General features: G+C 40.5%; 1 long non-coding RNA gene across 1 annotated transcript; it reads left to right on the forward strand.

Annotated features, from left to right (window-relative positions):
- Positions 1-2472: 2472 nt before the first annotated feature.
- On the forward strand, positions 2473-6320 carry LOC140624856 (uncharacterized). Its single transcript, XR_012024299.1, has 3 exons — positions 2473-2687; positions 2825-2948; positions 5560-6320. It is a non-coding gene; the product is annotated as an uncharacterized lncRNA (long non-coding RNA).
- Positions 6321-11580: the final 5260 nt, after the last annotated feature.

Consider the following 11580-nt stretch of genomic DNA (forward strand, 5'->3'; position numbering starts at 1 on the left):
TGTGAATGACTTGTTAGCCCTCGTCTTCCAACACTGTTCTGCGGTATGTTATGTGATCAAACTTAGTGTTTGGCTTTTTATTCCTGGTCTGTGAAGACAAAAATTCCTGTATGCATCTTAAAACCCACTTGGAAATGGTTTTCAGGGACGTATTGTATTATCCCTGACACAACTACTGTGTTTCTGAAAATCCCACATTTTGAAAAAATCGATCCTTCTTCCTAAAGGAACGCACATGTAAAATTCCAATTTTGTGATAAACCTAAATTAGTGCCTTTAGGTTAGTGAGGCTTAGACATTTACAGATAGTTCACTAAATTTAGAATTGCTACCTGAAACCAAGTCCTAGGCCATACAGTATAACACCTCACAGACCTGTTTCATACCAGAGACACTAGCAGACCAGCGGAGCAAGGTCATTAAACTGCATTTCATCTTGCAATCAAAGGTGCTTGGTTTTGATTCTAGGAGTTAAACTCATGCACCAGTAATCAGTATTTTGAAGAATGCTTCACCTATTAATTCCATTCATACTTCAAAACATGCTTGAACATAAAAGTTGGCACAGTTTAATCCATCGTGGTTTCCATGAGTTGACACAAATACAGTCATTTAGGAAAGCAGATTGGCTTTGTAGTCATTTGGAGTTGCAACATGGGCTCAGTCACGGATGCGTTTGCTTATGAAATGGCTGGGGAGGTATCAAACCAAAGTTTATAAAGTTGAACCAATGGGATGCCTCTGTTTAAGAGTGAGGGAATAATACACCTATAAATTAAAAAATACAGGTCAGTCGAGTGGCTTTCCGTTTCTGATCTGATGAGGCAGCCGGAGGCCTTCAGAAGGTTGCATGTCTGCTGTCTGACATCCTTCTGATAAGTTTAATATGTAAAATTTCAACCCAACTTATCAATTTCTTATAATAAGTTGTAGTTTCTTTAAACATTTCAGTAGATAATCATTTATTTATTTATTTATTTATTAGATTTTTGTCAGAATCTTTTTTATTTTATTTATTTTTTTCTTTTTTTTCAAATTGGAGTTCAATTTGCCAACATATAGCACCCAGTGCTCATCCCATTAAGTGCCCCCTCAGTGCCTGTCATCCAGTCACCCCCACCTCCCCTGCCCACCTCCCCTTCCACCACCCCTTGTTCGTTTCCCAGAGTTAGGAGACTCCTAACTCAATAGTCTCTTTTAAGTTATATCAATGCAAATTAGAGACTACTTCTGCTGGAAGTAGTTTTTATTTATGAACTTGATCTTATCAGCTATGTAACACGAGTGAGGTACTTAAACATTCAAGTGAGTATCTCTAGGAAACAACAAGGACCCGCTTTTCATCTTTACCTCCCTCTCCTCCACCGTTTAGCAATGTGAGGGAACTACGGTATCTTGTAACAGCAAGACAGGCTTCTCGGCTGACGCCCTAACGTGTGAAGCAGAGACAAGCCGACCCTGCTGTCTCATAACTCTTGACTCACAGACTCTGTGAACATAATAAGATGGTGGCTGTTTCACGTTGTTAAATTTGGTGTGACCTGTCCAATAGCAGCGGATGACCGGAACAGGTTCGGTGTCCTTAACAAAAGAGAGGAGAGCAGTTCTGATGAGCTTGACATGCCTGCAAGCTGGTGTTTAGAGATGGGAGTCGAAGGCTGAGAGAAGTTCAGTCTGGAAACAAATACCTGCCAATTATTTGTGTAAAGGTAATAATTGAAAAAGTGGAAGAAAGTGAGTCATCCAAGGAAGTGCATGCAGCGTAGTAAGAAAGGAAAATCAGGGACTGCCCTGGGGGCAGAGAAATGAGCTTGGAAAGAGGGGGTCAGAGGAGGAGGAGAAGCAGCTCCCTGAGCCAATGGACTAGGAAAGAAGGAAACCAAAGGCGACAAGTTGGGGAGCACCTGGTGGCTCAGTCTCTTAAGCAACTGATTCTTGATTTCAGCTCAGGTCAAGATCTCAGGGCCCCAGGACTGAGCCCCACGTCCGGCTCTGCATTCAGCGGAGAGTCGGCTTGAGATTCTCTCTCTCCCTCTCCCTCTGCCCCTTTCCCTGCTCACACACTCTCTCTCTCTCTAAAATAAATAAATCAATCTTTTTTAAAAAAGGGCCAAGTTGGATATGATTGTAATGTTTTAAAACATTAACAATAGCTGTGTTTCTACATATGAGAGGAAATTGAAACAATCCATGTTCCACGTGAATGTGTTTGATAAATCACATATTAAGTGTAGATTTTTGGAAATGAGCCCACAAATTACCATGCTCTTCTGAGGTACTAAAGTTTAGGTGATAAAATCATGTCCATTAACATATCAGAGAGTGTTTGCAGTTTCTCGAATTGTATTTAAACATGAAATTCTTTAAAGAATCAGTAGGTGGAGCACATTTACTGAGGAAAATCTGATCTGGGTTTTGGGGGATTAATATTGGGGAGCAGGAGCAGAGGGAAGAGAAAGTGAAGAGAAGTGAACCAGGAGGGAGAGATGAGGGGAGGGGGAGAGGAGAGACCTGACAGAGGGAGAACGTGGCCAAAAAGGAGAGGGAGGCAGGAGAGAAGATGGGAACCGTTGGGCTCTCTCCATTCAACCACGGTTCTGTTGGGAAGATGACCTGAACAAGTCATCACAAACGTAACCAAGCAGAGTTAGGTGGACCAGCATATTTCTATCTTGGGAAATGGCTTGGTGAGGTTTCATTTTTCTCTTCATTACAGAGAGATTCCAGAGTCGGTAACGTCTATAATCCCAATAAGGTTGAATTTCTGGCAATTCCTGAGTTGTGATCTGCGTGAAATCATGTGAAATGTGTCTATTTTTCTTAGAGTCCATAAAGCTAATTTGAAATCTCAGAAGGATACACGATCCTGAAAAGACTGAGGACTGTCCCTCTAAATCGGGAAAGAGCCTACACTCCAGGAGGTGTGCGTGATGATTCAGTGAAGAAAGGTAAGGAAACATTTTTATCCTTTCAAAAGTTCTACTTTTGTGTGTACTTAATTGTCTGTCCATGATGAATGAGGACATTCATGCTTGTGTTTAATTTACAAACAAGCAAGGACCTTTGAGCGGGACACAGCCGCACGTGGTAAAAAATTTCAAAATTTGCTTGCCCATCTAAGTGGTGTACATTGTTTATACTTTTAAGGACTAAAAATGAAAGTGGAGGCATAAGAAAGCAGAATATATTGATAAATCGAAGAAAGAAAACATGAAAACAATGCAGCTTGACTTTTGCCTGGAGTTACAAGAGAGGAAATGTGAATATGCTAATTTCTCATAATTTCTCATTGACTTTAGAAGGAACAATGGATACTGTCTAAAGAAATGAAGAACTAAGACGTTAAACAAAGATGTAATAATAGAGGGATTCACTAGAATAGAAATATAAATACCAGAATTATCCACAAAACTCACAAACATAATAGGGAATGAGAAAACCCCATAGGATGAGATGTATGGTATGATTTTGTTTGCGTAAAATTCAAAAGATACAAAGCTAAACCATAGACTTTTTTCTTATTACTGAAGTGTGGTTGACATGCAATGTTTATGAGTTTCAAATGTGCCACACTGTGATTCTACAGTTCTGCACGTTATTCAGTGCTCGCCACAAAGGTAGCCAGTGTCTGTCACCATATAAATGTAATTATGATACTATTGAGTATATTTTCCCAGCCTGTAATTTTCACATAGACTGTTTGTAGGTGATAAAACTAAGGAAAAACCAATGACAAACACAAATTCAGGTGAGTGGGGAGGATTGAGTGAGGACTTACAGAGGGCTTCCAGGTTCTCAAGTGGCTATTTCAGTATTTCAACATAACTGGGAAATTTCTTAGCATACCACTCATATTTCTAAGTGTAAATAAATATTGGCTATTTAGTTGTAAATATTTTAACCTGGGAGCCGAGAAACTTTTTGCTCTGAATTCAATATACATGTCTGTTTTTCTTGTTGGCATCTTGATATGTGTATTTAAAAAAAAAAAAAAAAAAAGCAAGTCCTCCCTCCACCCATATTTAAATTAATCCCTATACTTTGTGGAAATTTTGGAAAATAAAAGTATCAAGAAGGAAATAGCCATCCCATTTTATACACTACTCAGAAATAATCATCACCACTCAATGTTTTGGTGTATTTCTTTCTAAGCTATTTCACACGTTTGAATAATGTAAATCATACAGTGTACATTATCTTATATCCTCGTGCTCCCCCTTTCATCTTATATCTTAAGTATTTCCCCCTATTTAAGACTTTCAAAGGCAAAGGACAGGCTGGGACTCAAAATGGGTTTCTTGAAAGCTGCCACTGACTAGGGGGCTCAAAACCACTGCTCAAACTCTTTCTCTAAGGGAATTTGGCTTCCAGCTGGGGAGGAGATTCAAGGACTATTTTCTAGAAAACTACTTTCTAGAACAGTTCTAAAGGAAAAAAAAGATTCTTTACCACTGGGAGCTTTGGAATTTCCACCACAAAATGATTAGCTCTTTCCTATGTGCACCCCCATCTCTTCACCCCCAGAGCATCCAATCCAGTGTTTTAGTGCCTCCTTAGAGGAATGGATCATCAGCTACTTGGGGAAACTCTTCAAATATGAGAAAGAGAGAGAAATAAGTGGAGACAACAGACAAGCACACCTGTAGTATTAATATCCTCAAATAAGAGATTAAATTTATTATTTAGAAATATGGAGGAAAACGGAAGAAAGACGTGAAAGATTTAAAAGTCATTGCTTTTGGAGAGCAGGGCTAGAGGTGGATAGAAATGGAAGAGAAAATGTCTTTTTCATTATAAGCCTTTATTTGCATTTGCTTTTTTTTAAAGTGCAGGTATTTATTTATTAGATTGAAATAAATATTAAAAAAGTAAAAGCCATGGATTCTTTTAAGGTCTCAAAACATCATTTTCTTTATGCATATTTTTCCATCATGTGGGTGTTTTTTAACAGAAAGAACTTTCCATTCTGTTACATTAATTTTTTTATCCTGAGTTGTCAATACTTTATCAGTGTTTTTAAAGACCTCTTCCTGTTTTTAACCTCACCGTTAAGATTAATTAAAGGCATGTTATGTTCAAAATAGTTGTAATTTTAAGAGAACAGATATGGTAGAAAAAAGATTTATTTAACAGGTTCTAACGGTTCTTCAGGATTCATAGAACTTTCTGTGTGGCACTCAAGTTTCTTTTCTATACATGCTAATCAGTAAAATCAGTGTTCATAAAATTCTAACTGTACGGTCACAGATTTCCTACCCATCCAGGTAGATGGGGAAGGTATTTCAGAGGGTAGGTGCTGGACAGTGCCCCAGATATATGACCTCTTAAAAGTTTTAGCTTGGGAGTTTAGAAGTTACATTTGAAATTAATGACCATCTAACAACTTGACCACAGTTTCTGGGTTATGTTTTCTCAAGGCAGTAGCCTTCTGGCTCAACCACAAAGCCATCTCATGAGTTGCAGAGGAACTTGAGCATGTTTGTATTTGTAAAGATAGAAACCTAAAATTTTTTTCCAGTTTTTACAGCTTTACTTTGCTTTCTTCAAATTATATTTTAGCGAAACTTGAAGGATCTGCTACCAATGGCTGAAAAACCTCAACATGGTTTCCTTGTCAATCACTGGAATGGGGAAATGAAAGGGAAGCTACACAGTTAAAGAACAAAACCCCACAACCCCTCCCACTCGCTCCCCTTTGATTCCCACCAAAGTAGAGGAAGCTGTATGGAGGGAATAAGCCAACCCAGGTCTTAGAGAGACTGTCTGGCCTCCTCCCTGGACTGTCACATAATCAATGGGCAGCAACCACCACGTCATGACTTCGTGGTCAGATTGGCATGAGATACAACATGGGTGAGCAAAGAGGTGAGACTGAAGGACACTTTCTGTTGAGGAAAAATGAGTTACAAGCTGAAATCGTTAGTCTTTTTTCTGAAATCGTTAGGCTTTCTTTCAATGTTGTTACGTGGCCGGATTCGCACCCTGGCCAGTCTCTTATGTGGGCAGGTGGGGTGGAGTCCTCTCATTCTTATTATACTTCTGTGGTGGGAGATTCTTTCACTGTTGGTTCCTCATAATTTTTCAGTGCTTTGCTATAATTTTACATAAAGTCGTAAATACCATAGACTCCTCTTATCGGCGTAGCATGAACCTGTACCTGAATTATTGCAAGTTCAGAAAAGTGTTAGGAGTATATAGATTTGAAATGCCTATGTACAAAACAACGTATCACAATGTTTTCAATACTCATTTGTCTTTTCCTTGAGCCCTTTGATTTTCTCCCATCATAAAATACTTTTAACTGCGTAAATCTCGTAAAAACTTAGCTAGATATATACTAGATATACAAAGTCATCTTCCCTTTTTTTGTAATTCATCTTGTATTTTTTTAATGTAGAGTTTTTGGTTCTTTATCACATCTCTGTGGCTTGATGATTTATCCTCTGGATTAATTTCAATACTTTCTTTTCTGTTACTAAAATATTTTCCCTTGCACACACACCTGGACTTTCGCTGAACATCTTCTTAAATTCTGGGCATTTATCATCTATTTTGCCTCACCATCTTTTCTTTGATGTGGCTAATTCATATGTCCCTTCCTTATATGTAGAAATCGAAATCTAGCTTTACAAAATTGCTTCAGATGATAGGAATCTATTTATTTGTATATGCTTCCAACTTATCCTAAAAAAAGAATTAAGGGACTGTATAATCACACAGAAAATAGGATGGGATGCATTCAATTAAAAGTAAGAAAAGTTAGCAAAGAGAAACGGATGCTGAGAAATTAAGGAGCCGAGAGTGCAGTCAGTACCCGTAGGCTTGCCAAACAGAGCCACAGTTTGGCTTCTTGCTGCTGTAGCCCTGGTTTTTGTTCACCAGCTTCAACTTTCTTTCTTGTGGCCTGAGGATTACAACTCACTTGTATTCATCAGGGCTCCCCAGAGAAATCAAACCGGTAGGTTGCTTATGGGATGTATGCATGCATATACATGGGCATAGAGGTACAGCCGTATATAAAGAGATCTCTAGCCTCATGTGGCTGTGGAGGCCGGCAAGTCCAAAATGGGCAGTTCACGTCCTTCATTCCACAGACTGGAGCCCCAGGAAAGAGCCGATGGTATAGTTCAAGTCCAAATGATGGTCAACTCCTGCAGAATTTCCTCTCCTCGCTCAGGGAGGTGGGTCCTTTGTTCTCTTCAGGCCTTCAGAGGATTGGAGGAGGCCCACCCCCATTACAGGATGCAATCTGCTTTGCTCAGAGTTCACTGATATAAATGTTAATGTCCTTGAAAACCACCTTCACAGAAACATCCAGAATAATTTTTGACTACCTCTCTGTGGGCACTGTGACACAGCCAAGTTGATGTATAAAATGAACCATCACACCGCTAAAGCCTGATCTTTTACCCTCCACTTGCTTTTCATTTCCTCTGTACATGCTCCCTGGCCATTTTTTCTAATCCTTGAAGCTTCTCTTAGTCCTTTCCCCCCCCCTAACATCTCATACTAAAGAGATGCAGAATTCCAAGGGTGCCATCAGGCCACAAGTTCGCATTTCTAGGGTTGGGTGAAGCTCCTCGCCTTTCTGGTGGCCGGGGGCTGTGTCTGAATAGGCTCCTGGGGTATCTTGGGCCCCTGCTAACTTCTCCTCCAATGGCCCTGTCCCCCTCACTCGTGTCAAACTTCTTTATGCTGTTACTGGTCTGCCCTGAACCACCGCTTGCGTTAACATACTGGGAAATGGCTCTGTCACCTAGGCCTCGTTTTCTAGGTGCTCGTGAAGCCAGGACACAGGGTTGTGGCTTTCACCACCTACTTTAATCTCTAACAAGGATGAAGCAATGGGACAGTTCTGGGAAAAGCTTCTGGGGGGGCGGGGGGGAGGGCCCAGCTGTCAACATGGGCCTCATCCCGCCTCTTGTTCCCCTGAAGAGAGACCCCAGACCACAGTCAGGAGGTCGTGGGAACGAGTTGCTCTCCCTGGTAGGGTTCTGAATAACTCTCTAGTTTTTTTTTTTCAGAGGGAAAACAAAAACAAAAACTAAATGAAAGTAAGAGCAGTAAATAGCAACACACACACAAAAAATATAGGGAGAGACTGAAACTTAAGTCTGCATTTTCTGCCTCCCCCCTCACCACACACACCCTTTTCCTTGTTTAACCAGACACCACTGATCATTTCTGAAACCTTTTATAATATTCCTGTACTATCCAGACGCACAGAGACCAGTCACCCCCCTGTGATCTAGGGAAAGTCACACAGACTCTACTCTTAGCTTACCTCATCTGTAAACTGGAATGAGTAATGTGCCCCTCTCACAATTACTGTGAGATAATGCGTGGGAAAGAGTCTGCAGCCTGGTAAGTGTTGTCTGAACACTAGGGATTTAGTGAATCAGTTAAAAGCGTACCAAAGACAGTAGAACAAGCAATCAGAAGACTAGACAAATGAGTAGTTGCTACTTTAAAAGTAAGGAGTAGATGAGTCTTGTCAGGGAGAAAAATCGAGTCATTTGCAATATGCTTGCTGTTGGGAATTATAAATATACAGGTATGTTTTCCTGCCACCTGCCAGGGCCTGCCCCAGCCTGGCGGCCTGGCGGCCACGGCCACCAAAACTAACTTTACAAATTTCAGAGCTTTGATGCTATGGGGTCTTAAATAAAAAACCCTTTTGGCGTGAAAAAAAATTAAGTTAAATTAAAAAATTAAACTCGCATCGCTTTTTCACTCTTTCTGGTCAATGTCAAAAATAATGATAATTTTTAAAGCTAAGAAGTTTGAATCATCTGATGGAGGAATTTTCCTGGAAAAGTGAAAAGACAATTCAGGGATGGGTATTGACGCCTATATCAGAATATCAAATGCAGTTTATATATATATATATATATATATATATATATGTGTATATATATATGTGTATATATATATGTATGTATATATATAAGTATTTATATATATTTATATTATATATAATATTTATATATACATATATGTGTATATATACATAATTAAGTACTTTATATATAAATACATATATGGAAATAACAAGTTGCCTCTGCATATCTTAATTGCTTTATATAGTTAACTACCTGTTATTCAACTTTTTAATTCTCTTCTTTGTTTTTCTGTTGTTTCTCATTGATGGCCAAGTGTACATCGCAGACTAGATGACAATATTTGAAAAGTATGCCACATCCAGAGTGGCCAAAAGAATTTGTTTCCTGGCCCTGCAAAAGCCTCCCCCCCACCCCCCGACAATGTGCCCGGGTGCTCCTGGCGTACCCATCTCACCCCACGTTGAACCCAGGAACGCTTGGTGCCTGTAACTCTCATCTGATTCCCACACACTGCTTAGCAGGATCATTTATTTCTTTGTAAATTTAGGTTTACTCTTAAATGCTCTCTTTCTCCTCACACTAGCTAACATGAACAGCTGACCTGATTGGGGATTTACTGCGTGCTGGGCGCTGCTCTAAAGTTACGTGGGTTAACCTGTTCAAGGTTAGAAGTATTGCCAAGTGACAGGTGCCTTATGCCCATTGCACGTATGAACTAAACTGAGGTGTGTGTGGGGGGGGGGGCGGTGGGGATGAAGCATTTGTTCCACACGAGGGAACCAAGCGTCGAGCCACAAGTAGTTGGACTCCGAATCACCGAGTTAGTTAAGGAGAGCTCCTTTGGAGTCAAGACCCTGCGTCTCAGCACTGAACCCTGAGTTGCATTCATCAAAGGACCTGTAACTGTGGGTGCTTGTTGCTCTGTGAAAACAAATCCTCTTGTTATGGAAAAAACATAAAGAAAAAAAAAAAAGGAAAACAAGGCTAGGGGACTTCAGCTCCTCTAATGCTATTTTTATGGTTTTCTCCTTATCTTTTGGTTTTTTCCTCCATTAAATTAAAAAAGTTAGATTAAGCTGACTGAATTCAGAAACAAGGAATGTTAACGCTATTGAGGTTTTTCTGGCACTGATTTTTTCAAATATCAACCTGTGCTTTGGAGACGTAACTAGAAACATGGACAGAAACTCCCTATTATGCAACAAACCACTTCCTGCATCTGTTTATTCATTTATCTGCAGTGTTTTGGCTAAACTCTCTCCTCTTGTAAAGTCATATAATTGCAACTGTCTCACTACAGCATCGCAGCGTGGGAGAGCATGGATTCAGTAGCCAGGCCTTGAGGTTGGGAACTTCGATGATTCCGTGTATATAATACATGCCTCATTATGGGGGTAGAAAGGATTATTCTGCATTAATATATGTGAAGCATTAAAACAGTGCAAGGCCCATAATTAAGTACTTTATATATGTTTATTTACGATTGTCACTAAAACCCCACAATCTTGGGAAATAAATTTAATCACGCCTTCTGCAATCAGCAGCTTCGGCTCAGTTCAACCTGACGGATAACAAAAGGGAGGCCTCGATTCTGGTAGCAACATCAGAGATTAGACATGAAAGGAACCCAAGGTTGTGCCGCTCACGCTTCTCCAGCATAGCCCCAACAGGTGGCAGTTGCAATCCTGCTTGAACATTTCCAGTGATGGGAAGCTTATAGTACCAGCTTATAGTACCCAAGGTCGGGATACAGCCCCGACCTTGTAAAGAACTGAGCCTGGGCTTTCCCAGGGCCACATCCGCATCCCGGTAATTCCTTATAAGTGATCACTCTTGCAGCCCCTGAGGATCTTGCAGCACGGGTGGCCACATCCCCTGTTTTCTTGGTAGGGGATGCTCTGGAAATCCACGGGAGCGGAGTTTCACCAACCCCGAGGTGTTGAGAGGCTGCCCACGGCTGAGCCACCCCAGTAACCCCTACCCCCTGTGAATCCCGCCATTCCTGCATGTTCTCAGCCCCCAGACCCCCCACAGGACTCCGTGGCCTCACCATAGGGAGAAATCCGCCACAGCAGCTTTTTACTTTGGGGTAATCCTCGTCTCGTGTTAATCCACTTTGGCGGAGTCTGGAGACCTGGACATTAGGGAGACTTCATGGCACTCGGTCCTCCAATTCAGAAAACCCTCTTGTGTTCCTCCTGTTTACCCCTCAGCAGCTCTGAGCAGGAGCTAGAGTAAGAGGGCACTTGGCTAAAACGGTATCACCCTTTCTTTATCTGTCCTGTAAGTATCTGTGAGGCATATTCTTTAACCAGCTTTAAAAATCATAAATGTAATATATGTGCATAATAACATTTTTTCCCAAACCTTACCTGTATAAGCGTACAGCATAAGACAGAAGGTCACGTCTGTCTCCCCACCCGCTGTCGCCTCTGATGCTACTCACTAATAAAACTCCTTATACATTGTTGCAGAACTTGTATCCTCTTATGTGTATCATTATGCAAGTCACGCCTATTTTTATGAACATTTTTATGAAAATGCTATTTTCATGAAAATACTCAGGGATTCTTATTACAAACATAAAAAAATGTATGCTCCAAATTTGGGGCTTTTTGTTTCTGAAGCAACACCTAGAGGTGGCTGCTGCTTCTTTCCTTGCACAGGTTCTACAACATTTTATTAAGAAATGTATTTAACCAGCATCTTATTAAGGGATATGGAGATTCTTTCTTTT

The sequence above is a fragment of the Canis lupus genome, chromosome 35 (assembly GCF_048164855.1).
Source record: "Canis lupus baileyi chromosome 35, mCanLup2.hap1, whole genome shotgun sequence".
Taxonomy (NCBI): domain Eukaryota; kingdom Metazoa; phylum Chordata; class Mammalia; order Carnivora; family Canidae; genus Canis; species Canis lupus.